At 27.1% G+C, this 22,042-nt stretch overlaps 1 protein-coding gene and 1 long non-coding RNA gene across 4 annotated transcripts in view; both read right to left on the reverse strand.

Annotated features, from left to right (window-relative positions):
- LOC136084705 (uncharacterized) overlaps positions 1–1,212 on the reverse strand; it is a 44,195-nt gene extending 42,983 nt beyond the window's left edge. For all 3 annotated transcript variants that reach the window (XM_065805332.1, XM_065805331.1, XM_065805333.1), the window contains exons 1-3: positions 861–1,212; positions 626–738; positions 451–522 (exon numbers count right to left, since the gene is read on the reverse strand). The gene's annotated coding sequence lies outside the window, so the exon portion shown is untranslated. The remainder of the gene's footprint in view (positions 1–450; positions 523–625; positions 739–860) is intronic.
- Positions 1,213–1,662: 450 nt separating this feature from the next.
- Positions 1,663–3,373, reverse strand: LOC136085079 (uncharacterized). The gene is made up of 3 exons (XR_010641058.1): positions 3,064–3,373; positions 2,332–2,981; positions 1,663–1,937 (listed from the first exon to the last, which is right to left on the reverse strand). It is a non-coding gene; the product is annotated as an uncharacterized LOC136085079 (long non-coding RNA).
- Between the last annotated feature and the right edge of the window lie 18,669 nt (positions 3,374–22,042).

The following is a 22,042-nucleotide window of genomic DNA, read 5'->3' on the forward strand; positions in this document are numbered from 1 at the left end:
ATATTTGCCATTAGCCAACTATAGTTCAAAACTTGCTAAATACGTCAACTTAAATGCTTATATGACAGCTTTGGGGGGGGGGGAGGGTATATATTAGTAGAAAATCACTTGACAAAATTTTTTTTTCATTTTACATTGAGTTTCATCAATAAAGACTCATCAGAAATGATGAGTCTTTATTGATGAAACAAAATTGATGAATCACAATGCAAAATGAAAAAAAACTTTTGTTAAGTGATTTTCTATAAATACATAATTGCTCTGTTCTTTTAAGAACAGAGCAATTATGTATTAGTATATATATATTAGTATATATATAATTATGTATTAGTATATATATTAGTATATATATATATATATATATATATATATATATATATATATATATATATATATATATATATATATATATATATATATATATATATATATATATATATATACATTTACCTATAGATTTGATCAATGAACAACTGGAGGTCAGGTGCATTGACACTTCATCTAAATCTTAGATAGCTGAACCTGTAAAATATAATTACAAATTTATGGTATAAATTACAAAAACATTTTTATTTTTACGTATAAAAATTCAAATTTATAAAATCCAAGCACATAAAACTAATACCTGCTTGGGAAATTCTCTTTGTTTATGTTTTCTTTTTCGTAAATAGACATTCTCATTATAACATTTTTCGTTTGTAGTTGTAAATTCAAAATTTTCACAATCCTGTTTGTTTTCTGTGGAATTGAAATAGTTATATGAATGGTTATATAAATAGTTATATATTTTGTATCAACAAAATAACTCCTCCTAACAAAATTATTTAAAAAATAATAATTGTAATATATAGATGTTATACCTGAAGAGAATTTAGTTTTGAATTGTGAAAACTTAAGCCAATTCTTCTCAGCATTTTAGTGCAGTCAATGCTTTGGTACCTGGAGGCCAATAAACAGTTTTATTACAAATCCAATTAGGTGGAATTACACCTTCTTCTCCTTGTAAATCTTCATTCCAAACAGCTCCTTTCCACATACTTGATTTTGAAAATATTATTTGAACTAATAAAAAAATGAAGAAACCATAATATAAGTGTACTAACAGGCCTAGTTAAACTAGCTAAATCTTGACATTTTATAACCATGATACTTGCTAAACAATAATATTAGTAGACATTATTAGCAAAGACAAGTTTTTCTTTATTTTATAAATTTATTATAATTTAAATTCATTTTTATCAATATATTTATTATTCTATTAATCTGCATAGTTCTGAATATATTATGCTTAAATAACTCAAGGCATCAAAGAAAAATAATGAAAGAATCCCAGGTTGCTAAAACATAATTAACTACATAAGAGTAATATTGAACAAAAATAGATAATATTTATTACTAATATAAAAAATATAATATAAAGTTAATTATAAAATATCATACAACAATAACTTAGTTTGATTGAAAATTTTAAAGCAACAAAAATTAAAAAAGAAAACATCTCAATAAATAATAAATTATCATTCAAACAATTTTAAAGACCAAAGAATAACTTGTAACTTATTTTTTACAATCTTCATCTAATAAACATTAATATTAATACCAATTTTTAATACCATATCATTAGTATTTTTGTTTTTATTAAAAATAAAAATATTGTATCAGTTAAGCTTTTCTTATTTTACTTAAAACATCAACTCAATCCTACGTTTTTTCATAACTGAAATTTTTTTTTGGTAATGTTGAATTAACACTGAATACAAAATATTAGTAGACAACAAGAAAATAATTCTTTATTGAAATATATGTAAATATTTATAACAATCAATCTAATTTCCTTTCTTTTCCGCCACCTTTTCGAAATGGAGCGTATTTTAAGAAGTCAGACAAAATGCCATCAAGTAAAGTTTCAGTCGCTTCATCGTATTGAATAAAAGAAGCTGTAAATAAAAATAAAAAAGTCTTATATATCTTATAAAGGTATACCTTTCATAGCATCATATGGTCTGGCAAACTTCTGTTAGTATAACAAGAAAAAAATAATCAGTCCTGATCTGAATAACAAGTTAACACCAGGAATAGTATCTGGTTGTAAAAATTGCCTAACCTCGCTCATAATGTATTATAATCATATTAATGAAAATGAAACTGTAGAAATTTAACATTAATTGCCCTTAAACCATTGAAATTATACTCCCAAATAAGAAGCCATTGTTCTAATATATACTGTTATAAGTTATTATAAGTTTTGACTTAAAGCTGTAGACATAAAATTAAAAAAAGTTCTGAAACTAAATGAAAATAATATTTAATAAAATACTTATTAAAACTCACTTCTGATGATTGTGTTTATTTCGTCATCTAATATCTTGTCCACCTCAACAAATTTAGCTACTGAAAAAATAAAACTTTTTTGGCTTATGAATTCACTATTATAATCAGGCTTTGTCACTGTGTTTTGGGATTCCTTATATCAGTAAGAAAATATAACATTCTCTTTTGAAACTCTATAATTTAAAATAGTTTCTCAAAACAACTTTTGTTGAACATTTTTACAAACCTAATAAAATTAAACAATAATTCACTAAAAAATAATTAATAACATACTGCCTTCAGAACTTATCAATGTTTTCTAATTTTGGTACTCTGTTTCCTTTTTTCTTATCCTCACTGAAAGATAAAAGAACTTTGCTTTAGGATCCAAAATCAGTTACTTTCGAAAGCAAGTGTGGTGGTCAATACTGAGTAATTCCATGTCAAAACAACCAGGCCATGTAACCCTATGTCTTTGGATTTTTTTTATATTTTTACCATAGTTAGTACATTATAAAATAAGATAAATCCCAAAATTTCAAGGTCTAACTCCCAACGGTTCGTGAGTAATGGTTGTTTTAATTTTGGCTACTATTATTGTTTTGGTCATTTTCCGCCATTTTTAATTTTACATTTCTCTTTATAAAACCATGCCTTTAAACGTGTGAATTCTAAAAATAAGTGAATTAGTTAATCTCAAGATGAGGAATTTAAATATATAAATAAAAAACTCATTTTATAATTAAAAAGTACCTAAATATCAATTATAAATGTTAAACTAATGGACACCTGCCACTGTAAAATTTTTAGGTGTGCGGTAAATTTTTTTAGCCTAAAATTTCAAATTAGGTCATTGTATGTTTGAAGAACATTGTGTGAAAAAATCATTTATGCCAAATACATAGTTCTGTAAATATTTTACTTTTGTACTAAAAATGTATATATAATTGCAGGGGCGGACCACGATTTTTTGGTGTTTGAGTTAAATAACTTCCAGCTAAGTTCTATACTCCAAACCTTTGAATGTTCATACTTATGTCATTTAAGGATGTTTGCAAAAAATTGCGCTACGAAGAGCCTGGGAACAAAAATACCCTAAAAAGTAGAAATCATCCGCCCAAACGTGAAGGGAATTAATTTTTCTAAACAGAAAAATTACTTACTTAAATAAGACTAAAAATTGTACATATTTTTAAAATTTTGTCAAAAAATCATTTGGTATTAAGAAGGTATAACCATGTAAAGTTTACAACCCCCTCAAAACGAGGGGGGTTATTTAATTAGGTATGATTTCTAAACAAATCATTATTTTTCAATGAAATTTTTTTACCTTAAAGAAATTTCTACCTAGTTTAGGATATTAGAATTCATATTTCAAAAAATTTATTTCCCCCACGTTTTAGTTTTCTAATTTTTAGGGTATTTTTGTTCCCAAGTTCTTTGCGGCGCAAATTTTTGCAAAACATCTTTAAATGACATAAGTATGAACATTCAAAGGTTTGGAATATAGAACTTACCTGGAAGTTATTTAACTCAAACACTAAAAAATCGTGGATCCGCTCCTGAATTAAACGTGCAATTTTTATTTCTTTTCCTAAGAGTAATTCCATTTCAAAACAACCAGGCCAAATACAACCATTTCAAATACAACCCTAAATTCTCTGATTTGTTTTTCAATTTTCGCCAAAGTACTTTAGGAAAAAATGTTAATTCCTACCTAAATCTAAATCTAAGTGGTTCTCAAGTTATGAAAGTTTTTTTAATGTATTTTTTATTTCCTTTTTGTTCTTTGGTTCCTTTTCTTTTCCAATTATCAGTTTAATTACTGAAAAAATAAGTTTAATTGCTGAATTTAGACATATTCATCTAATTTAAATGTTGCAATTAGTTCTACATAAATAATGTAATTAATACTTGTGCATTTTTAAATTTGCAATTATAACATTTTTTAATTCATTATCAAAATGATTTCATGTGATATTGGTAAAGTTTTGAAGTCAGAATGCCATAAAACCTCATATTCTAGAAATAAAGAGATTTTTTTACTACATGACCTAGACACTGATACTCGTCAAAACATTTTATGTAGATCTGAGTTGCGTGCTTGTGAAGAACTATTCAGCATTTGTAATCACCATTTTCACTACTTTGGAAAAAGATTTGAAAAGAAAAATGGCAATTTTTGTAATGTTTATAAAGTGCATAAAAAAAAAATGAAAGGTAATTTGATTTAAAATATTTTTTATGTAATTATATCAAAGAAACCCTTCTTTAATTCTCAAATTGTATTACTTTTCTGAAGGATGTGGAGGACAGTATAAAAATTTTCAAAATCTATGCCATCACTCAGAAGATTTTTTAGCTGAATGGATATTTTTTGCAACCAGTCATGGCAAATATTCTTGTGATGCAATAGGTGATACAGTAAAACGAACAACAGCAAAAAAACGTCCAAAGAAAAGTCAAATACTAACAATCGATGCAACGTTTGAATTTTGCATTCAAAAAACGCTCACAATAAAGTTCTTTAAAATTGATAAAAGAACTATGGTTAATGTTAGAGCTACATAAAACAAACGATTTGAGAAAGGAAAAACAATACCAGGAAGTCGAGGATTTCACCATTGCATACCAGTTTCGAAAGCATCTATATTATTTAAAAAAACTAGTAACAATATAAATCCAAAATCTATTAATATAACTAAAAAATCAAACTACCAAAATTTAAGTTTAATAAATTTTGAGCTAATGCAGAAATACAAATATTACGCATGTACATATAACTCGTTTTGGTGAATTGCAGTAGTTGAAGAAAAAGATGAAGAATATAATGATATAAAAATAAAGTTTATGCATCCACACGGTCCATCTGAACAGTTTTTCTGGCCGAAAAGGAATAATTTTTGTTGGATACCAATCACCAATGTAATAACATTAATAAGTGCACCAACAATAATATCAGACAAATATGAACTTTCAAAAAAAGATTTTAACAAAATTAATAAGTATATATTTGTAAATCAATAATTTTTAATGGATATATTATAAAAGATTGTATATCAATTCAAGTATGCATCATTTTTATTTATTTTAAATACTACGATAAGCGAAATATGCTATATTTGCTTTTTTTGTAACATTTTTCATGTAATTTTTAAACTATGTATTTGGCAGAAATGATTTTTTCACACAATGTTCTTCAAACATACAATGATCTAATTTGAAATTTTAGGCTTAAAAAATTTACTGCACACCTAAAAATTTTACAGTGGCAGGTGTCCACTATTTTAAGATTTATAATTGATATTTAGGTACTTTTTAATTATAAAATGAGTTTTTTATTTATATATTCAAATTCCTCACCTAGAAATTAACTAAGTCACTTATTTTTAGAACTCAAATGTTTATAGACTTGGTTTTATAAGGAGAAATGTAAATTTAAAAATGGCGGAAAATGACCAAAACAATAATAGTAGCCAAAATTAAAACAACGATTACTCACAAACCGTTGGGAGTTAGACCTTGAAATTTTGGGATTTATCTTATTTTATAATGTACTAACTATGGTAAAAATATAAAAAAAATCTAAGGACATAGGGTTGCATTTAAAAAAAAAATTGGTTGTTTTGACGTGGAATTACTCTACTGCTATTTTGGTCTTGAGACTGGTATACAAAAAGCTGTTTCTGCAGATAGCATAAGGCTTCTGCTATCAGTATAGCTAATAGCTCGTTTACTTATTTACGTGAACAGCAGTGCTCTACTGCCATTTCGCCAGTTTATGATTAAAAGAAAAATCGTTTTTTTCAATTTCTTCTGAGAAAAACACAGTGTCATTGTCACTTTGAGACAAATAATCATAAAGAAATTCTTCACTTTCATAATCGCTTTCCGAATTTTTTGTGTAAATTTTGAAATGACATTTTTTTTTCGACTTTCTCTTCTTCACTACTAGAAGATGATTCTGCCAGAGCTAGGACATTAGAGTGGCATTTTCGCCAGTTTCTTAAATAAGCCATTAATTTCTTTAGTCGTAAGAACATGTAGAAATTTGAATACTAAATAAAACGTTTTTGAAAATTCAAAATTTAAAATTTTACACATAAACACCCTCTGTTTTGCACATTATACTAAAATATTGCTTTATTACTTTTTTGCTTTAACTACTTTTACTTTAAGCACTAATTAAACGGACGGTTTTTTTCTAATTAAGTTTTTTTGTCAACGTTGATTTATCGTTGAAACATCGTTAAATAAACAACGTTTAAATCGTAATGTTGTTTTAACGTTGAGACATAGTTGAACAACGTTGAAACAACGCTTCAACCAAATTTCAACGTTGAAACAACGTAGAGATGCTGGCTGGGAAATTATAAATCAGTTTATAATTTCCCAGCCGAAAAATATATTTCACGACAACTTTTTTATTTAACTAAATATTTTCCATATATAAAATAAAGTTTAAATTTTAAATACTTAATTTTAAATTATCATATAATTAGCAATTACTAATAGTAACATAAATAAACTTTAGTTCATAAATTTTAAAATATTTAATAAATATTTATATATTTTTTAAATTTACTAAATTATCTAACTTTTGCATGATAATAATTCTTAAGAATCTTTCTTAATAAAGAATGATACCCGAGAAACATCAATATGTTTATTTTAATATAGAATTTCTAATTATTTCGTCAATTTACACATTTTACAATGTTATCTATAAATTTAAACAAATATATATAATTACAAGCTGACTGGGGCAAGTAGAAGTCAAAATGACTTATCATCAAGCCCCTTTGTGAAATACAAAAAAAAATACAATTAAATTTTACATCTTCCAATATTACATAAAAGAGTGAAATTAATAAGTTTAAAAAAAAAAAAAAAAAAATTGGTTAGAAATTTTAGAAGGTTAAAAAAGAACTTAAAGTTAAAAAAGAACTTAAAGTTAAAAAAAGAAGAAATTTAAGATAAAGTTAAAATATAAAATAACAAATAAAAAATTACAAATCTGTACATATTCGTATACATATTAAAGACAATAAATAAACAAAAAAAAAAAAAATTTAATTCGCTTCATATGCATATACATATTCAATACAATATTAAAATTAAATAAAGTACATAAAAAATTAAAAATACAAAATTGTTTCGATTTTTTTTTTTAAAAATGAGAGAATGTACGTAATGTTTAAATTTAGTAAGTGTTTTTTTATAGTTCTTTTAAAAGTAGCAATAGATTTTATTTTTTTCATATTTTCGTCAAGAACCGAATTCCACAAGCGTGGTCCCCGGCATATAGTCGAGAAGTCAGATTTTTTGAGTGGTGTTAGTGGGATGTAGTAATTACTCATTGAATGTCTTGTTTCATATTTATGATTAATTCGAGTGAAACTTTTAAAAAAATATTTTGCAATCATTTCATTTTGAAGTTTAAACATAGATAACAAGTTATGGTATATATTTAGTTTGTATACATTTAGAGCATTTATTTCCTTAAGTAACGGCTCGGCACTTTCGTATCTACTTGCGCCCAAAACTAATCTACTTGCTTGCTTTTGTTTTGTATAAATAATTTTTAGGAAAGATAAATGATTGTTTGCCCAGGCAATATTACAATATGACTATGTATAAATGAAAAGTATAAATTTTTTAAACATAAATTATTTAAAAGATGTTTTGTCTTGTACATAATCCCCAGGGTCTTTGAAACTTTGTTCTCGACTAGCTTTATTTGGCTTTTCCAATTTAAAATCTCATCGAAAATTATTCCTAGTATTTTCATTGAAAAAACTCTTTTTATTTTAATATTGTTAATTGTTAGTTCAGGTAATTTGAGTGGAAGGTTCTCGGATTTAGATGACTTATCAAACAAAATATATTTCGTTTTTTTAATATTTAATGAAAGTTTATTTCCTTCAAACCACTCATTAAGATATATTAATTCTGTGTTTACAATATAAAAAATATTTTTTAAATTTTAGTCAGAAAAGAAAACATTTGTGTCATCAGCAAAAATAATATAAAAAAGTATTTTTGAAGACAAATAAATATCATTAATATAAATTAAAAACAGCAGGGGTCCAAGTATTGATCCTTGGGGAACTCCGCAATTTATTGATTCAAATGGGGAACATGTTAAGTCATATGGTACTCCTTGTTTACGATTTTGTAAATAACATTGCAGACACTTTAAATTGGAGTGAACTACTCCATAATTGTGTAGTTTATAAATTAGAATCTTGTGGCTGACAGTATCAAATGCTTTTGATAGATCTATAAAAATTCCGAGTGTGTAACTGTTGTTATCAAAACCATTTAAAATTTGGTTGGCAAGATCAATTACTGCATGTTCCGTGGAATGGTTGTTGCGAAATCCAAACTGTTTATGATAAAGAATGTTGTTTTTTTCAAGATAATTGTACAGTCTGTTGTGCATAATACGCTCTAGTATTTTGGAAAAACAAGAAAGTATGGAAATTGGTCTGTAGTTAGATTTTATTGAGTCATCACCGCCTTTGTATATCGGAATAATTTTTGCTAATTTTAGTTGGTCAGGAAAAATGCCAATTTTTAGGGAAAAATTAAAAATTTTAAAAAGAGGTTTCTCTATAATATCTGAGACCGCTTTTACAACATCAGGGTTAACTTCATCCAGACCCGCACTTTTATTTGTTTTCAGCATACTAATTGCTAGTCGAAGTTCATTAATTAAAAGCTCCGACTCCTCCATGAAGGAATCAGATTTTTTCAAAAAAAATTTAAATGATTTTTTCCCCTCAGGAATTCCCTCAGGAATAAACATCAATGTTTCGGGGGTAGCATTGTTAAAATAAAATTAAATAATAGTATTACTGTTTTTACTTTACTTTTAGTCTGAATCATATTATATTCCTTTGAAATTTACTTATAGTCCTAGCAAGCACATAACGTTATTTAAATGTTATTTCAACGTTGCGAAATGGTTGATATATGGTTGAAAAATATCTAAATTTCAACGTTATTTCAACGTTAAAAAAAAACGTTGAAAATTTCAACGTTAACTTAACGTTTATTTTTAACTACAAATAAATGTTGAAAATAAACGTTGTATTAACGTTGAAAATAAACGTTGAATTAACGTTGAAATTAAATGTTGAAATAACGTTGAAATTTAGATATTAAAGTTTGCCGACGCAAATGTACTAATAGTTCGGTATTAAAATAAAATTTAATATTTCACATAAAATGAAATCCATCAATTTTGAGACCCTAATGATACGTTTTTGGGGGGGGACTCCAACCCATTAACCACGGCCCTGCTAAAACCTGTTTTTTGATGACTCCAAAATAGGTTGCCTGAAATGCGCCTTACTCACGGCCAGTATATAAGGGGTAGCATGTGTGCATGGGCGCCCGTAGGATATTTTGATGTTTCAGATAGGACACTTTCACACATCCTGCAAACTCCAAATTTAAGTATGTTTATATGCCAAATGAGGTGGCCTTGCAAAAAATCGGGATGGCGGAGGCTTAGGAGCAAAAAGCCCTAAAACGCTTGCCTCCCCCCTTCCTGCCTATAGGTGAGGCCAATATGTATTAAAATTTTTAACTTTACTATCTAAAACAAAATTTAAATTTATCGACAGATTTTAATTTTTGTAGAAAAATATTGTAAATTACAAGTTATGACTATACAAAAGAAGTCTGTCCTACTTTATGTCATTTGGCCCATATTCACGCCAAGCCGATCGTGCTTAGATTTTTAAACCAACTTATAGTTATTGTCTTATGTATTACCGGTCAAAAAATCTAAGCCCGATCGGCTTGGCGTCATAGTTATCAGGTAAATCTGGTAAATTGTTAAAAAATTAGTATAAACGATTTTTTTTTTTTTTTTTCACTTTAGTTTATTGAAATGACTTTAAAAATTTTAAAACAAGATAAATTGTTGTAATTTATATATTTATGCCAAATAATAAAAAATGGTTTTTATATTATACATTTTTGGTAATTTTTTGATGATATATAGTTTAACTATATGCGGATCTTGAGATACCGTTGTTCTAAGAGGACTACATGCGAAAAAACTAAAAATGGACAAAAATGCGATATTAATTGAATATTTTATAACTTCCTGCAGAATATGACTCTAAATCTTCCGTTTCTTTTTCGTTGTCTATGAAACCTTTTCTACGACCTCCTAATTTAATCCTCTGAGCAATTTGAGGTGCCTTATATTTTTTGTTCATGTTGAAAGGTCTCATGAGCTCCTACAATACTATATTTTCCGATGAAGTAAAAGTGTGTTGATTGCCACAGAATAAATGTTTTATTTATTTTTTCTTATTTTATTTTTCTTGATAGCCATATGTAACTGTTAAACAAACAAAATATCTTCAGTAAGGTTTTCAAATATAGTAATTTATTAGTTTTGAAAACTAACAACAACAACAACTTTAGGATAAAGATGTTCTTTGAGCAATTTACGAATAAAGCAATAGTAATACCAACAACAGAATACAAAAGCATAGTAGATATATTTTAAATTACAGAGATATCAATTGCTTAGATTTTACAGGAGATAAAATAGAGGAATAGACGAATTGTTGTTGTTGCTATGCGCGTTGCTATGAACATTAATTGATACAAGATGACTAATATTGTTTTTTTGCATTGTCATTTGCATTGAAAACCTGTTTTAAACAGGTTTTCAATGCAAATGATGTATAAAAATCACTTTCCTCTGAAAGATAGGTAGTTTAATTATTAAAAACGATTAAAAAAAAACTCTCTTTTTTGCAATTGTTTTTGCCATGGATCTACCTTAACTCTATCTCATTCACAAATTTTAATGAGAGAAAGTATATCAGTTATGTGTATAGATATTTTTATATTTTGTTTATTCTCTTGTAATACATTTATGATATTTTGTGTCAATAAAGATGAGCACCAAATAGCCAACAAAAAATAATTGTACAAGTGTTTTGAATGATAATACTTCGGTATAATTGACACAGCAAAAAATTATCTGTATCCATTTCAAAATCATTTTTATTTAACAAAATACAACCACCCCATTTTGGTAAATGCTTTGAAAACGATCTAAAGTTCATTTCATTGATTGTTTTTGCGGCTTTTTTATTCAATAGTGAAATACTTTATTCAGAATCAATTATATTCAATTCTACATTAGATTTTGTTTTCGGTTGTTTGAAACTAATTAATATATCTCGCTTTATAGTTTCATTCCGTTCTAATATTTCATTTTCATTTGGCATTCTGATTCGTTTTCACTTAATAAAAAAGCATAAACCTTGAGCCTGGATTTGGAAGTTTTTCCAAATACTTTCCACAACACAAATAAAATACGATCTAGCAATGTGACTACAACAACCACATGTTCTTAAGCCAGAAAAACACCCACAAGCCCAAGACAATATTGATTCTGGGCTATCAATATTTGGAAAGTATTTAATAAATAACCTATACTTGGTAGCGTTGGAATGCCTTGACTGAATTTCAGCGGAAATCAATTTATAATTTTGAATTTGTTTAATATTTTTATCAATCAAAATAATATATTTTCCATTTTTATTTAAATGTTCTGCTAAAAAACTGTAACTTTGCTTTATTTGATAGCTACAAAATGTGATGTATTTTCGCATATCATCTATAGAAAACTTTGGGAAATTGTTCAAGTCTAACGCATCGATTAGTTCAAATAGCTTTTTACTTTTATTTTTTGTATTCAAAATATATGATTCTAAGTCATTTTTTAAAATAATGTTATTTTTCATCAGAACTGCAATATCTTTACCGTCTTTTTTATCGGATACATATTTTACATGAAAACAGTTAATCAAAGAAGCAGCTATTCTAACATCAGTCATTATATGAGGAAACATAGTATTCCTTATTTTTTCCAAAGATATAAAAGATTGTTTAAATGTGCCATTAACAGCCTCAACAACCCATCTGCATTTTGTAACAAACCTAATATGGTTAGCTTGTAAACTACACACTAAAAAAAAAAGGTAGAAACTTCTACCTTAGGGTAGAATATGTGATATACCCTTAGTAAGGTATAATTTTCTACCTTTTAAGGTAGAAAATTATATTAAAAACAATTATTTTCATAGAATTTTCTAAGTTAAAGGTATAATTTTCTACCTTATAAGGTAGAAAATTATACCTTACTAAGGGTATATCACATATCCTACCTTAACTAGGAATTTCTACCTTTAATTTTTAGTGTGTAGTTAATTGACTTTTAGAACAAGTTTGAATCTTGGTAAACACTTTATATGTAGTTTTCAATTCATCAATGATATCTCTAAAGCCTCCATCTGAAACGAATAAATCATTGGGCTGAACTAGTTCTCTTATACCGCTTTCGGTTTTTAAAATATTCACCTAAAATAGTTGCGTCATTAATAGTTGCAGCAAAAGGTCCATAAACATTAATAACAAAACCATTTGCAGTGCATGCTACATAAGGCTTAACTAAATGTTTTTTTTTTTGTCCACTGTACAGTTTTCGTTGTAAAGTATTATTAGAACTTTTTTCACATTTTTCGTGATCGTGATTTTGCTCCTAAATTCTTTCCAACAAAATCAGCACAAAGTGAGGCTCTTATTTGATGGCAATATTTCTGAACTTTTGACCGACATGACAAACCAAAATAACAAGCAATTGTATTTTGATCAAGACCAGTCTTTAACCAAAAGAGATAAACTGCAAGAGCTCGTTCTTTCAAACGTTGAAAAGAGTTTTTAAGTGTTTTTAATTCACTTACCAAATATAGAAGTTCATCTTTGGTAAAACCTGTATTTTGGAAACAAAACTCAGTTGTTACATTATTTATATCGCTAATTTATGCAAATATAGATGCTGTTTTTGAATCTCTAGACCAAAAACTTTTAAATAAATCTTGTATCATTGTTTTATTTAAGTTTACAAAATTTTTTAAAATTAGAATATTATCTAAATATTCATCTTTAAGCCACTTACTGTCTGTCAAATGAAACTTACAACACCGACTTTCAATGGGTATAAATATGTTTGTTTTAATGAAAACATCAATTATCCGTTCATTTGTTATTTTACTGAATGGAGTCAAACCAGATTCACATATACAAATAAAACAGAAAAAATGTGAATTTGAAACTTTATCGATTTCTATATTGGTTGTGTTCTTTTCAATAGATTTATCGCAATAATCATAGTCATTGTTGTCATTAACAAACTCATACTCTTTAGAATCCTTATCCGTGCTCCTAGAATTAAAAACATCATATTTTTCAAGAACCATATTAAGATTTGATTCATCTTTAGAATTTTCTTCAACAAATGTATTATTAGAAATAACATTAGTATATGCCCAGCGTGCACAACAACGTTGATACAACGTTAAATGACGTTGCTTTTTTGGTCGGATTAACGTTGGATTAATGTTGGAAATGGAAAGGATGGACGACGTCAGATTTGCCAACACTAGCTAACGTTATAATTTGGACGAAGACCGATATGTTATAATGTTCCTCGATGTTTTTCCAACATTAACTAATGTTGTATTAACACCGAGCAACGTTGGTATAACAACATTCTAAAGTGGCTTTTTAGGTTGGTTTGGCATTGGCTTAATGTTGGAAATGGAAAGGATGGGCGACGTCAGTTTTGCTAACGTTGGCTAACGTTGTAATTTAGACGCTAAATCGAAATGTTATAATTTTTATCTTGACGTTTTTCGTCAAGATAAAAATTATAACATTTTATCTTAACACCATTCAAACGTTGCTTAACGTTATTCTAACGCTTATTAAACGTTTGAGTAGATCTACTTAGCTGAAGGTTAACGTTCAATAAACAACAGGTTTGACAACAAAATGAGAAGAAATTGTTTAAAACGTCGATTTACAAAAACATTACAACGTGGTAGAGTATTTTCGTTCATTAAGAAATATTCCGAGGAAATTTTTACATAATAAATTTAAAAATAAAATGTTTGTTATTCTCTTGTTGCTGCAGTTTTTTGGGACGTCATTGGTTGTGCTTTAATTTTGTTTTCGCCCGCCATCTTCTACGTTCACCTTGTCTGGTACTTATCTCCGAACTTTTTGTATTTCAAAATTAATCTCTTTCAACGTGTTTTCTTTCAAAGACATTACCAAGGCTAAAAATGCATAGCTTGGTTAATATAAATTTAATTATCTATAATATCTTGATATTATTGTCTGAATGATTTTCTACTGACATAAAATATGTAAGATATATCTGAATTATTTGCTGTTTGATATTCTTGAAAAAAAATCAATCTAACAAATTTATTGCGCATTTCAACTTATTTTACAGAGTTAAGTAAAAATAGTTTAACAAATTTGTTGCTTTTTTGCAATCAATTATAATTGAAGGTCAACAAAAAAAAATTTTTTTTCTGGTGCCGAGCAAACAATTTGTTTTTTGGATTGCATTTCACATTTTGATTTCAAATATGCAACTCATTTTTTACCATCACGTCAAGTTATAAAGATATTTGGGTTCAGATCTTTAATATTTGGGGTAAAGTCCCTAATATTGTCAAAAAAAAAGTTGTTCAAAAGTATGTCAACTTGGGTCTCGAAAAAAGCGTGTTTTAGAAGATAGTATAGAGATTTTGGAAAACACAAAAATTTTTCCTTAAAAGTTTTTGGCAAAAAAATTATTTGAAAAAATGCTAAAGACTCTTAAAAAAATGTAAACAAAATATTTTTCAGCAATAATACAAAAAATACTTAATTTTATTACAAACAAATAACATCTTTAAAATCTCCATGAAAATACGCTTCTTTTGAGACTCAGGTTGACATACTTTTGAACAACTTTTTTTTCGAAAATATTAGGGACTTTACCCCAAATTCTAAAGATTTGAACCCAAATATCTTTACAACTTGACGTGATGGTAAAAAATGAGTTGCATATTTGAAATCAAAATAAGAAATCCTACATAAAAAACAAATTGTTTTCTTGGCACCAGAAAAAAATTTTGTTTTTGTTGACCTGTGTTATGCTTCATAAAACTTTTATTTTAAATCCTATAAGCAAATATCTTTTGTTTCATAAAGGTCTTTTTCTGCCCTTTTTAGCGATGTATCATTTGATAGTATTGACAAAGTATTTTTAGCGATGCATCATTTGAGAGTATCGACTAGTATTGATGCATCATTTGATAGTATTTGATAGTGTTTGATAGTATTGATTAGTATGGATTAGTATTGGCGATTTCCCCTGTTAGAATGTAAAAACCATCTCAAGCTGAGTTTTTATTACTGAAAATGGTTTTTATTAATATGACTAAACTTAAAATTATTCTCTTGATTGAAATAATATTTAAAAAAAAACATTTTTAGTTATTTTTAACTAATAGTTGATTCATTCAATAAATTATTGTCCATTTTTGACTTTAAATTGTAAGGAAAACAAAAAAAATAATTATTCCAATATATATTTCACTCAAAACATTTTATGCAAGTTTATGGCAGTTAATTATGCTGTTATAATGCAATTGTTAATTATTTTATTGTTAAATAAATCATAACTGTTATAACTATAAGTATATTATTCGTAATTAGTTATAAATTATTACCGGTTACTCTTCTTAATATGAATTTAATGAGCTGAATATAACTTTTGTGAAATATTTCAAATTCTTCAGCTTAAATGAATTTTATTTGGCACGAACTTTTTTAAATTCTGTGAACCGTTTTTTTCAAAGAATCTTTTGAATTTAATTTTTCATAATGAAATCTTTTTCAGGATCAACTAATAATTAAAAATAACTGAAAAAGTTTTTTTTTTATTATTATTTTAAACAAAGAAATAATTTTAAGTTTAGTCATACTAATAAAAATCACTTTCAGTTATAAAAACTAAGCTTGAGATGGTTTTTATATTCTAATAAGGGAAAGCGCCAATACTAATCAATACTAATCAATACTATCAAATACTATCAAATGATGCCTCAATACTAGTCAATATTAGTCAATACTATCAAATGTCAATATTAGTCAATACTATCAATCTCAATATTAGTCATAATCAATAAATAAGTCATAATCAATAAATAAGTCAATAAATGCCAATATTAGTCAATACTATGAAATGATAAATCGCTAAAAAGGGCAGAAAAAGGCCTTTATGAAACAACTGATGTTTGCTTATAGGGTTTAAAGTAAAAGTTTTATGAAGCATAATTGATTGCAAAAAATCAACAAATTTGTTAAACAATTTTCACTTAACTCTGTAAATTAAGTTGAAATGCGCAACAAATTTGTTAGATTTTTTCTTCAAGAATATCAAACAGCAAATAATTCAGATACAAAATTATGTCAAAATATGTCGATAGAAAATATGTCTGACATATTTTATGTCAGCAGAAAATAATTCAGACATAAAATTATGTCAAAATATATCGACAGAAAATATGTCTGACATATTTTATGTCAGCAGAAAATAATTCAGACATAAAATTATGTCAAAATATATCGACAGAAAATATGTCTGACATATTTTATGTCAGCAGAAAATAATTCAGACATAAAATTATGTCAAAATATGTCAATCGAAAATATGTGGGACATATTTTATGTCGGCAGAAAATATGTCTTAAAATATGTCGACGGATCTGCCAAACATATTATGTCGTAACAATTCTGGTGTTATGTGTGTGTATTTGCGTTGGTGTATGATGTTGATGTTTTATGTATCTTTATCCAAAAAGGTTGATATCTATGTCAATCATGAAGTAAATTAGGCACCGGTCAGTAATGAGTTGTTTTTTTTTCCACTATTGATCACTTAATGTTCACATTCGCTTTTGAACAATATGAAGTATAATAATACTTGTAAAATGTACAAATGCACCTTTCTTTAAAGATACTTTTTCTTAGATGCAGTTACCCGATGTTCTTAAATAAAAAGACACAATGTACAAAGATATAAATTAGGCTGTTTGAAGTTTGCACCATATTGATTGGATCGTGGAAAATGTGCATCAAATCAAAATGAGTCAAAATGACAGAAAGAGATAAAAATACATATTTATTTGATATTGATGATGAAGATAACAGTATCATGATTTTATCGAGATTGTTTTGATAATAATTTTAATTTTTTATAAGTTTTCCTTCTAAAAATGAATAAATTATTTTTTTGATTTTATTTGCTTTCAATAATTGCTTTTCAATTTCTACAGTTTAGTTACCTGCGTTAAAAAAATGGTACAGGGCAGATTATTTGTAATACTATAACAACAGTTAGTATTATATTATAAAACTAACTAATAATACTACTAATAATAATAAGTGAAAGCTGTAACAATTGAGAACAAGATGTGCAGTACAATAACATAAGATATTGTACTATGACAGCTATTATAAGATTATGAAGAACTATTGTTTCTTTTCTTACTCACAACAACACAATATTGTACAAAAAATGTTATTTCGGATTAAAAGAGTCACGATGCAAAAAGGTGCATTTTTCAGGTTTATAAACTTGTATATAAGTTGATTGAATTAACGCTAAATCAACGTTAATCTAACATTGATTTTTAGTTTGTTTTCAATGTTGATCTAACGTTTGGTTTCAACGTTGATTTGTGTTTCCATTTTAACCAAAAGTTAACCATTTTTCAACCATAAATTTCAACGGTGTTTCAACGTTGATTGTTCTTGCTTGGACGTATTACTAATACTATTAGTATATGTTATACTATAAGTAAATGTCAAAAGCATATAATATGATTCAGTCTAAAAGTTATAATTTTAATCTTATTATATGCCTTTGACTAAGGCTTAGTCATCATGATTGTGTCATTCTTCAATAAATTTTATTGTTGGAACAAAAAGATTGTAACACAGATTGTTGGCAGACAAAACAGATTGAAACATTTGGTACAGTACAGTTATGGTTTTGTTTACTTAGCATGTTTTATTTTTAAAGGTGTGGCAAAAGAAAAACCTACTCTAAATTGGCAAACCACAAATCAAAATATATTATATGGCAAACCATAAATTAAATAATTACTACAGTTAGTGAAAATTATTAAAAACTTATCTTATCCAACTGTTAATCTCTCATAAATATTTTCAATTAGTAATAAGTATATATACACTATTAATTTTTGTATGTGTGTGTGAATGGATGATATTATTATTTCTATTTTATTTTTACAATTTTTTGGAATGTGCTTAAAACTACTTTTATTAGTTTTCATTGTTAATTTATTTGAGTGAACGTTTTTAAAAGTTAATTCAAATCTAATGTTATTTTACTGTTGTTTTTTTTTATTTTTTATTTTGCAATTAGTTACAAATAATTCATTTTTATGAGTATCACAGAAAGATCAATTAAGCGATGATATTGTAACTCTAAAAGAAGTAAAAAGCTATTCATCTAAGCATTGATGCTGTCTTATCTTAACAAACCAGAGAAGAATGCAGGATTTTTTGTAGGTGTTGCCTGGTTTTTTTTTGAGTTGCCAAAATATAGTCGGCGATATTTTTTTGTAAACCCCTTCCCCGGGCCAGCGAGGCGGAGGGAAGGTTGCAAATAAATATCGCCGACTATTTTTTGGCAATTCGTCATCAAAGTGGCATCAGTACTTTATGATTACTTATTTTGCATTGTTCTCATATACCCATATAAAACAAAACTAATAAAAATGTTGCCTTGGCTATTCTATTCATAAATTAGACATTTTTTACTTGTCTAACTTATTTAATGAAGTGCACCAACAAGAAGGTAAGCCATTGGACTTTGCACTCCATCTTTAAACTGTCATCTGGCCTGAAGTTAGCCCTCCATTTCTGGATTCTTTCCTTTTCTTGATAGGCAGTTAATGTAAAATATTAACAGTGTTGCCTTAAATTAGCCATCCATTTTTAGATTCTTTCCTTTTCTTGATAGGCAGTTTAAGTAAAGTATTAATATTGTTGCCTTAGGTTAGCCCTCCATTTCTGGATTCTTTCCTTTTCTTGATAGGCAGTTATGCCAAACTTTTTTATTATTTTTTTATTTTATTTTACTTTTATGTTGGTTTTTCTAATTTTTACTAAATATAAGATAAACTTAAGTATAAAATAAAAATAAAATACACGAATATAGTCAATAAACAAAAAAGAAATCAATAAATTTATATTAGGTAAAAACCAACTCTCGGCGTCGTTCCCATAAAACGGAAAAAATATTTAAAACTCTTTTTACATCAGGAATTATTTCTTGATGAATAACAGAGTTATTAACAAGGCCAAAAGTTACAAGGCCAAGGCCAAGAGTTTTAAGGTCAAGGCCAAGATTAGGAGTTTTATGGCCAAGGCCTACGCAAACATTTTCAAGACCAAAGACTTCAATTTTTGCCTTACGTTAAGGCCAAATATTAACAAAACTGTAAGTAGCAAGTGCTGTGTCAATAAAACCTTATTTTAAAAAAATAGACCAAGGTTATGCGCAGAGTTCTACAAAATCAATAAGATAATATGTATTTTTTTTTAGGCCAAGGCCAAAACAATTAAAGCCGAGGCCGAAATTTTCAAGGCCAAGGACTAACAACTCTGATGAATAGACATCAAAGCTAAAGAATTAGACCTTGACTCTGTAATGCAGCTTTGCATATAAGTTTCCAGTCTGCGTATAACAGAAATGCTCCTTTCGCATTCACATGTAGTAACTGGAATTGTTCCCATTATTTAAAAATCTTCCCTAATGTTTGAGAAACCAATATTTCAATAGACTTTAAAGTCTCTGTAATAGTGAATGGGATCACAGATTGATTGTTCCAAAATGTTTCCCACAAATCTAAATTTAGCATGAATTAATGTAGGATGAGGCATATCATATATATAAAAATTCCATAAAATCTAACTTCCAAAAACATCTTTCTTTCTTTTTTTTTTTTTTTTTTACAACAGTTGCAAGAATACAAGATAAACCTTTGTAAACAACCATCTCACCTTCGTCATATCTATCCTATACTTCATTAATTAAATGATCTAGAAGAGGAGATGTGATGGAATATTTGAAATAATCTGAAACTGTGTCAGAGGGACAGTTAACACTATAAATTTGTCTGCCACAAAGCCTTGGTTTAACTTCTGAAACATCAAGAGCCTTAGCTGGGTCAAGAGCAATTAAGTACCATTCTTTATGATGGACATCAATATTCTTTTTTAAATCTAAAATTTGAGTTTTTAAACAATTTATTTTATTACACTGTTGTGATATATCAAACGCTTTAGTTTGGAGAACAACAGTGATGGCATAGAAATAGTCCATTATTTGTTTTGTTAAAACTAAACTTACAATAAAAGAAAAATTTGTCATAAAATTTAAAAAACATGAAGCTTTTAAAGAGGTATGAATACTATAACTCTTACCTTCATTGTATGCCATTTCTTCCATTGAATGAAAAACGGATATGTAAATCAAAAAAAACATCCAGACCTCTAAGTTTCTGAACCCATCTAGTTCAACATGTATCAATTAATTTTGCTTGACCAAATAATATTGAATCATCTTTGCCAGCATATAGACGTCTAACGTGCTCATAGTAAGTAGAAGTATTCATAAAAAGGAAGGCTTGAAGACTGATCTAATGTACAAAGAATATAATTAAGTAAGATTGGATTAGGAGTAATATCAATATTTACATCTATAATTTTAGTTTCATTATTTATGCAAAACTTTATGTGAGATTGAACTAATGATTTTTTTTTGAAAATAGATTTTTAGGAGATCGAAAATATAAATTAAGAATCTTAGTGGTGACAGAAGAATGCGATAGAACACTTGGCAAAACTGAAAACAATCCTCTTTTTAAGTCACTTTTGACAAATTTCTTTGAGCATAAAACTTCTCTTTTCACAATAGGGACAAAATGATTTGGTGACCACATATCTTTACCCTTGGAAATAGAGCGACAATCTGGGTTAAGATAAAATACTCAGAACTTCTTTATTTGTTTTATGATCCCCACGTGGGTATTAAATAACTTTTTATATTTTTCCAGTCCAAATTAAATAATTAATAACATTAAATAAGTTTTTATATTTTTCCAGTCCAAATTCAGGATAAATAGACCGAATTTATTTATTCAATACTGCAGATAATGCAACTAAACACATAAAAGAAGCAAAGTTATTGTTTCTACAATTGTTATAAGTTTCTTTTTTTATAAGTTCATAATGGCATTGGATAGCAACAAATCCATAATTGCAAACAAAAGTAAGATTTGCATCAAAAATTACTTAAGCTAATTTTTGATAAATTTTAATTTATTCGAATAATAAAGGCATTATTAGAATAACTAAGGATTCATATTTATATATAAACGGAACCGAGAGAACCCTTTTGATCAAACGTTCCTGCAACTTTTTTTTGTTGTCTATCGGAAATTCGGGTCAAATGAATCCTGAAACAAAAGTAATTTTTTGCCTCAATTTCGGCAATCAAAATAAATTGCAATAACGATTGATTAAAAGGGTTCTTTTGGTTCCGTTTACTTTAAAAAAGAATCGTGATAGCAGCGTTTTAAAAGAGCAGCGTGGTCATGGGATTGATATCTGGAAAAAAGTCTCTTGCATTATTTCAACATAATTAAATTTGATTGTTTATATTTGTAGTTATAACATACCAATATTCCACTTTTTCACGTATTAGAAACTGTATGTACAGTGTATATGTTCATATTTTTAAAATTTAGTTTTATAT

The sequence above is a fragment of the Hydra vulgaris genome, chromosome 09, assembly GCF_038396675.1.
Source record: "Hydra vulgaris chromosome 09, alternate assembly HydraT2T_AEP".
Lineage (NCBI taxonomy): Eukaryota > Metazoa > Cnidaria > Hydrozoa > Anthoathecata > Hydridae > Hydra > Hydra vulgaris.